General features: G+C 30.9%; 1 pseudogene; it reads left to right on the top strand.

Moving 5' to 3' along the window:
• Positions 1-5,749: 5,749 nt before the first annotated feature.
• Positions 5,750-7,907, top strand: LOC138180949 (alpha-ketoglutarate-dependent dioxygenase alkB homolog 4-like; annotated as a pseudogene).
• The last annotated feature ends 756 nt before the right edge of the window (positions 7,908-8,663 follow it).

Raw genomic sequence — 8,663 nt, 5'->3', positions numbered from 1 at the left:
AGAATAGGTAGACACTGTAAATTAATACTTTGAATGATACAAATTAATAGCCGCAATGTTATAAATTAATAAGTTAATTCATAAAAGTTTAATTCTTCGATCTGCATTGTACACTGGTTGAAACACAACTAACGTCGCACGAGGGTAAATGTGTTCCTTGCATACCTGTTGGTATACACGTGGCAAAATGCCAACGGTCGATCAAACAGAAACGGTTTGCAGATATCACAAATGTACCTTTTAAATGTCGTAAATAAATGGTATAAATGTTACAAATAAATAGCGTAAATTTCTATAAATTAATGATTCAAAGGCCCTGAATTAACAACTCAAACGTTGTAATTCAATGTATTAAATGGTGTAAAATATTATTTTAAATGCTTCAAATCAATAGGTCAAACGTTATAAATTAATAGTTTAAATGGTTATAAATTAATGGTAAATTGTAAGAAAAGAATAGGTAGACACTGTAAATTAATACTTTGAATGATACAAATTAATAGCCGCAATGTTATAAATTAATAAGTTAATTCGTAAAAGTTTAATTCTTCGATCTGCACTGTACACTGGTTGAAACACAACTGACGTCGCACGAGGGTAAATGTGTTCCTTGCATACCTGTTGGTATACACGTGCCAAAATGCCAACGGTCGATCAAACAGAAAAGGTTTGCAGATATCACAAATGTACCTTTTAAAAGTCGTAAATAAATGGTATAAATGTTACAAATAAGTAGCGTAAATGTTATAAATTAATGATTCAAAGGCCCTGAATTAACAACTCAAACGTTGTAATTCAATGTTTTAAATGGTGTAAATTATTATTTTAAATGCTTCAAATCAATAGGTCAAACGTTATAAATTAATAGTTTAAATGGTTATAAATTAATGGTAAATTGTAAGAAAAGAATAGGTAGACACTGTAAATTAATACTTTGAATGATACAAATTAATAGCCGCAATGTTATAAATTAATAAGTTAATTCGTAAAAGTTTAATTCTTCGATCTGCATTGTACACTGGTTGAAACACAACTAACGTCGCACGAGGGTAAATGTGTTCCTTGCATACCTGTTGGTATACACGTGGCAAAATGCCAACGGTCGATCAAACAGAAACGGTTTGCAGATATCACAAATGTACCTTCTAAATGTCGTAAATAAATGGTATAAATGTTACAAATAAATAGCGTAAATGTTATAAATTAATGATTCAAAGGCCCTGAATTAACAACTCAAACGTTGTAATTCAATGTATTAAATGGTGTAAATTATTATTTTAAATTCTTCAAATCAATAGGTCAAACGTTATAAATTAATAGTGTAAATGGTTATAAATTAATGGTAAATTGTAAGAAAAGAATAGGTAGACACTGTAAATTAATACTTTGAATGATACAAATTAATAGCCGCAATGTTATAAATTAATAAGTTAATTCGTAAAAGTTTAATTCTTCGATCTGCATTGTACACTGGTTGAAACACAACTGACGTCGCACGAGGGTAAATGTGTTCCTTGCATACCTGTTGGTATACACGTGGCAAAATGCCAACGGTCGATCAAACAGAAACGGTTTGCAGATATCACAAATGTACCTTTTAAATGTCGTAAATAAATGGTATAAATGTTACAAATAAATAGCGTAAATGTTATAAATTAATGATTCAAAGGCCCTGAATTAACAACTCAAACGTTGTAATTCAATGTATTAATGGTGTAAATTATTATTTTAAATTCTTCAAATCAATAGGTCAAACGTTATAAATTAATAGTTTAAATGGTTATAAATTAATGGTAAATTGTAAGAAAAGAATAGGTAGACACTGTAAATTAATACTTTGAATGATACAAATTAATAGCCGCAATGTTATAAATTAATAAGTTAATTCGTAAAAGTTTAATTCTTCGATCTGCATTGTACACTGGTTGAAACACAACTGACGTCGCACGAGGGTAAATGTGTTCCTTGCATACCTGTTGGTATACACGTGGCAAAATGCCAACGGTCGATCAAACAGAAACGGTTTGCAGATATCACAAATGTACCTTCTAAATGTCGTAAATAAATGGTATAAATGTTACAAATAAATAGCGTAAATGTTATAAATTAATGATTCAAAGGCCCTGAATTAACAACTCAAACGTTGTAATTCAATGTATTAAATGGTGTAAATTATTATTTTAAATTCTTCAAATCAATAGGTCAAACGTTATAAATTAATAGTTTAAATGGTTATAAATTAATGGTAAATTGTAAGAAAAGAATAGGTAGACACTGTAAATTAATACTTTGAATGATACAAATTAATAGCCGCAATGTTATAAATTAATAAGTTAATTCGTAAAAGTTTAATTCTTCGATCTGCATTGTACACTGGTTGAAACACAACTGACGTCGCACGAGGGTAAATGTGTTCCTTGCATACCTGTTGGTATACACGTGGCAAAATGCCAACGGTCGATCAAACAGAAACGGTTTGCAGATATCACAAATGTACCTTTTAAATGTCGTAAATAAATGGTATAAATGTTACAAATAAATAGCGTAAATGTTATAAATTATTGATTCAAAGGCCCTGAATTAACAACTCAAACGTTGTAATTCAATGTATTAAATGGTGTAAAATATTATTTTAAATGCTTCAAATCAATAGGTCAAACGTTATAAATTAATAGTTTAAATGGTTATAAATTAATGGTAAATTGTAAGAAAAGAATAGGTAGACACTGTAAATTAATACTTTGAATGATACAAATTAATAGCCGCAATGTTATAAATTAATAAGTTAATTCGTAAAAGTTTAATTCTTCGATCTGCATTGTACACTGGTTGAAACACAACTGACGTCGCACGAGGGTAAATGTGTTCCTTGCATACCTGTTGGTATACACGTGGCAAAATGCCAACGGTCGATCAAACAGAAACGGTTTGCAGATATCACAAATGTACCTTTTAAATGTCGTAAATAAATGGTATAAATGTTACAAATAAATAGCGTAAATGTTATAAATTAATGATTCAAAGGACCTGAATTAACAACTCAAACGTTGTAATTCAATGTATTAAATGGTGTAAATTATTATTTTAAATGCTTCAAATCAATAGGTCAAACGTTATAAATTAATAGTTTAAATGGTTATAAATTAATGGTAAATTGTAAGAAAAGAATAGGTAGACACTGTAAATTAATACTTTGAATGATACGAATTAATAGCCGCAATGTTATAAATTAATAAGTTAATTCGTAAAAGTTTAATTCTTCGATCTGCATTGTACATTGGTTGAAACACATCTGACGTCGCACGAGGGTAAATGTGTTCCTTGCATACCTGTTGGTATACACGTGGCAAAATGCCAACGGTCGATCAAACAGAAAAGGTTTGCAGATATCACAAATGTACCTTTTAAATGTCGTAAATAAATGGTATAAATGTTACAAATAAATAGCGTAAATGTTATAAATTAATGATTCAAAGGACCTGAATTAACAACTCAAACGTTGTAATTCAATGTATTAAATGGTGTAAATTATTATTTTAAATGCTTCAAATCAATAGGTCAAACGTTATAAATTAAATGTTCGAATGTTGTAAATAAACAGCTTAAAGCAAAATTAATGGCTTAAATGTTGTAAAAATGTCTAAAAATAAAATGGATTTGGAAATTTGTTTAATTAATTCACATATTCTATAAAAAAAAAGACAAAAGAACGAAAAGCCATTTAACCACCTGCGATTTACAAAAACTTTAGTAGACCAGTTAAGAGGAGATATTGGACAACCACGAGATCGAGCTTCGACATCGACTGCTAATTGTGATGAAATTCGGTTAAATGGAAAGCTCCATGTAATTTTAACAAGAACAAAAAAGTATTGTTATGTGTGTTCTTACCGAAACAAAGCAGGAGAAAGACACGAAACAACTTATTATTACGATACTTGTCCCGACAAGCCAAGGATGCATCATGGCAGACGTTTTATAAATTATCGTAATAAAAAGATACAAAAAAATATTAAAAAATTATACTTTCAAAGATGTAAATATATATGAATTATTAAAATATAATGTCTTTTTAAATTAATTTTTATGTAAAATCATTTTATATTACCTACAATACACTCGTCACATACGCGCAAAATTGTCTCGAGCTGCTGCTACGACCAACCGAAAAGGCGGTCGATTACAAAGGGTAGTTTAAAAGTTATAAATTATTGTTCCAAATGTATTAAATTTACTTTTTGCGGACGAGTGTCGGCAAATAGCTGCCCAAGTCTTTTTACCGTTGCGGACGCGTGTCGACATATAGCTGCCTGAATCTGTTCACAGTTCCGGACAGTTATTTAGAAATGGCTGGCGTACTTCTATTTTTCTGAGCGATAATCTTATGCGTATTTGGGCATGGGTATAATAAACTAAACAGTATTATGTTATGAAGATTTTAGATCTTCAAAAAACTTATCTTCCGTTTAACGTAAACTTGCGATGCAGGATGATAGTCGAGTCAGAACAAATTTCAATCTTTCAATGGCATTACCAGATGAATCACAAAGCTTTTTATATATTTTTTACAATACCTTATACACGATGCCTAAAAGTTCCAGAAAGAACATGTTCGATAGTAATAATAGTGGTGACGAACATTATTTTGAACCTGACAAGATACGCGGCCCCGTCCGCAAAGGGTTAATAGTTTAAATGTTATAAATTAATGTTCCAAATGTTACAAATTAATAGTTTAAATGTTATAAATTAATATTTTAAATATTGTAAATTAATAGTATAGGATTATTTATTCAGAAATATTAGAAATTAGGATTTCCAATGATTTCTATTCTATAGGATAAATTTATTGATAGATGGATCTACTTACAGTGGATTAAACAGGAAACGATGGTTATTTAACGTGAACTTAATGTAGTAATACGATATAACTAAGACAATTAGATTGATAATTAATAACTCACAACTAATAGTTTACAACTCATGACAACTCGGCAACTCTGTCTCGACTCAACTCTCTCAGCTCAACTCTCGACTCGCAACTAACTACCTCCTCACAATTCGACTATCAATTCACGACTGCCGATTAACTTGCCTTTTTTCCTTAAGCATCCCTTTGTTCTTCTCATACCCCCACCACGTACGTGTTCCGTAACCGTCCGCGATCCTGATCACGTCGCCTTTTTCCGCGTAATCACTAGACTGAAGGACCGACGACACATTGATGGGCCGCTTGGCCCATTGAAGTTTCCCGACCCTTTCGGCCTGTCGGCACTTAGGCTCTCTCGCAAAATTGTTTATAGTTCACCCGATATTTCTTAGACAATCTGACCACGATATTACAATAGTTTATATGTTTCAAATTAATAGTTTAAATGTTAATAAATTAATCCATTGAATTAGTTAATAAATTAATAGTAAATTGTTAGAAAAGAATAGTTTAAATGTTGTAAATTAATAGCTTGAATCTTACAAATTAATAACGCAAATGTTGTAAATTGATAATTTAATTCGAAAAAGTTCAATTCTTCGATGTTCATTGTACGATGGTTGAAACACAAATGACATCGCACGAAAGTCGTGTGTTCCTTGTATACCTGTTGGTATACACTTGGCAATGTGCTAATGTTCTGTCAAAAGAAGATTGTAAAAAGATTATCAGTTGAAAAGTTTATTATAAAGGCATTATTATAAACGAGGAGATTTATAGTCGATAGTAAATTATTCTAGTAATTTCGAATAAAGTTAACACGTATAGAAGACCCAACCAACGTATTACCCTTCTTATGCTATCGCATCGACATTGTCCTTTAGTTCCCTGACTTTCACGTACTATGTGTCTAAAATATGTATACATATGTACATATGAATATAGTTCGAAATAAGTATTTAGCGACTTTTAAGTTCTTTGTTACTTATTAAAGGATGGAAACAGTGCGTTCTTGTGGTTGAAAGGGAATAAGATCTTGTCTTCTCTGCGAAACTGAACATAAGATTGTGAAACCCAATCTTAAGACTCATTTTGAGGTTATGTCCCAAAAGTTTGTCTTTTTTACAAATAAGTTTTCTATTATGTTATATACTTGGACAATTAATTTATTTGGTAGCATTGCTATTTTTAATATTTTTTATGAAAGATTTAAATTATTTATTTATTATTTAATTTATCCGTCAATGAAACAAATGATTTTCTAACGCAAGTATGTAATTTTTAATGTAGGCAGTATGTATTAATGTAGGCAAAGTTACTGTTTTATGTACAAAATATGAAAGGTAACATTGTTATTGAACTAGATAATTTACTTTTTTATTAAATTTATACACATAACATTTAAAATTTGTTTCTATGTCTTATTAACTATTATGGATTATAATATTTTAGAAATGTTCCAGTTATGTATATTGTCCAAACTGTGACAAATCGTGGCCTGGTTGGGATGCTGATCTTTACAAAAATCATCCGTATCATCGAGGAACAGCCATAGAATTTCCTGGTGTATATATAAAGGTATTTACTTACCTGTATCCGATACATCCTTCCATTATTTAATTTCTAATTCATGGTAATATTATTCGTTAATTTTCCCTTTCAAATTAATTTACATTTAAGAATATAACAAGAGATTATCAACCATCAATTATAAAAAAAGAAGTAAGATTTTTTAGTGAAGAGAACTTGATAAAAAGTATTGTTAGAATAATAATTTTATTATTATTATTTATATTTGAGATAATATTCGTAAGAAATTAATATTAACCTATTGTTTTATATTCACTTTTATACAAAGCTAGATTTTCTAAATCCTTGGGAAATTAATTCATTGAAGAACGCGCTTGAAAAAATACCTTGGGAAGTTTCTCAGAGTGGAAGAAGGAAACAGGTATTTCAAACAGTATAATATATAACTACATTTATTATTATAAAATTTTGAGATATCGATAAAGTTTATTAATAGATAAGATAGGAAGATTTAAGACATAATTTAAAAACTCCAGAATTTTGGTCCAAAATGCAACTTCAAGAAGAGAAAGCTTCAGTTGGGTTTTTTGGTGGTTTTCCAAAGTCTACTCAATTTGTGCAACAAAAATTTTGCCAAGTACCCATGCTTAATAATTTCCAAACGGTAGAACAATGTACTTTAGAGTATGATTCGCTACGAGGAGCTTCAATAGATCCACATATCGATGACTGCTGGATTTGGGGTGAAAGAATAGTTACTGTGAATGTCATGGGTAACTCAGTTTTAACAATGAGTCTTTACCATGGTCCAGATACAAAATATAATTTAGAAAGCGTTGCAGAGTATTCCACTATACTCGAAGGCTTCGAATTTGATACAAATGATAAAAATGAAAGTAATAAAGATATCGTTTTAAGGCTCCCAATGCCAGAGGGATCGCTTATGATTCTTTATGATAGTGCAAGGCAAGAAATTTTTCTTACAGACATGGCGAATTAGTACTTAAACATCTATATCGTATTATATTTCTGTAATTGTTTGGCAAATTTAGTTATACAATTATTTTAATTGTCAGGTACAACTTGAGAAAGTATTTTATAACATAGATAAAATAGAATATAATGAATGTGAATTTTATTGCATTATTTACATAATTACTAGATTCTCTTCTATATTTTTTATAGGTATAAATGGGAACATTGTGTTTTAAGAGAAGATATAACTTCTAAGCGAATTTGTTTGGCTTATCGCGAATTAACTCCTCCATATTTATGCACCTCAACAAATAATGAAATAGTCAAAGAACTCTTAAAGAGAGCTTCGGTCTTTCAATGAAGTGTGACTAAGATTTGAAAATAATTTATTCCAACAAAGTATGTAATATAAAATTTGTACGAAATATTTGTACGTTTCATTATGTATTATGAAAATATATTAGATCCTTCTATATATATGTCGGAGATGAAAGGAAAGCCGAAGCCGTTCCTTGGAAACTTTGGGAACATCTTCTAGTAGTCTAGCCTGGATTTTATCATAGCTGTAATTGTTCGAGATTTGTGATATCAAGATTGGGTTCGAGGCGACAATTGGTCGCCGAACGTAGCCACGGTCACGGGATGGATGTTTTATCTAACGGAGGTCTGGAGTGGTTGTATGTGTTCTCCGAGAAATGTGGTTGTGGCGGCATGCGACCTCGAGAGCGGGCCTAGCCACGTGTGATGTTGCCTCGGAGGTGCCGATGCAATGGGACATACATTGTATTAGTAATCAAAACTCCAGGCAGAAACTGCCTAGCAACGGCGTTTGGAACTTTCTCGATGCTTCCAACGAGTGTGCCTAGCAACGGCGTTTGGAACCTTCTCGATGCTTCCAAACGGGTATAGAAAACAAAATGCAATCGTACAGGGAGAAAAATCTCCACGAGACTGGCATTCGTCTTGTGACTGCTTTAGAGAGTGACACGTCGTGTTTCTGTGCTTAAGATCAGTCTACGCTTAGTAAGGAGTCATCCCGTTGATCGTGGATTCGTTTGAACTCAAATTATTGTTTATAACGATTATTAACTTATTGTTTGTAAACCATATTATTCATTGAACTTACTATCCGTTAAACGTATTATTCATTAGCTTTATTATCTGTTAGACTTACTAACCGTTCAACTTATTATCCACTAATTTTATTATTTGCTTAATTTATTATTCG

This window comes from Bombus flavifrons, chromosome 6 (genome assembly GCF_040668555.2).
Source record: "Bombus flavifrons isolate JBK064 chromosome 6, iyBomFlav1_principal, whole genome shotgun sequence".
Lineage (NCBI taxonomy): Eukaryota > Metazoa > Arthropoda > Insecta > Hymenoptera > Apidae > Bombus > Bombus flavifrons.
The sequence above is the reverse complement of the archived record's forward strand: the minus strand, read 5'-3'. Positions and strand labels throughout refer to the sequence as shown.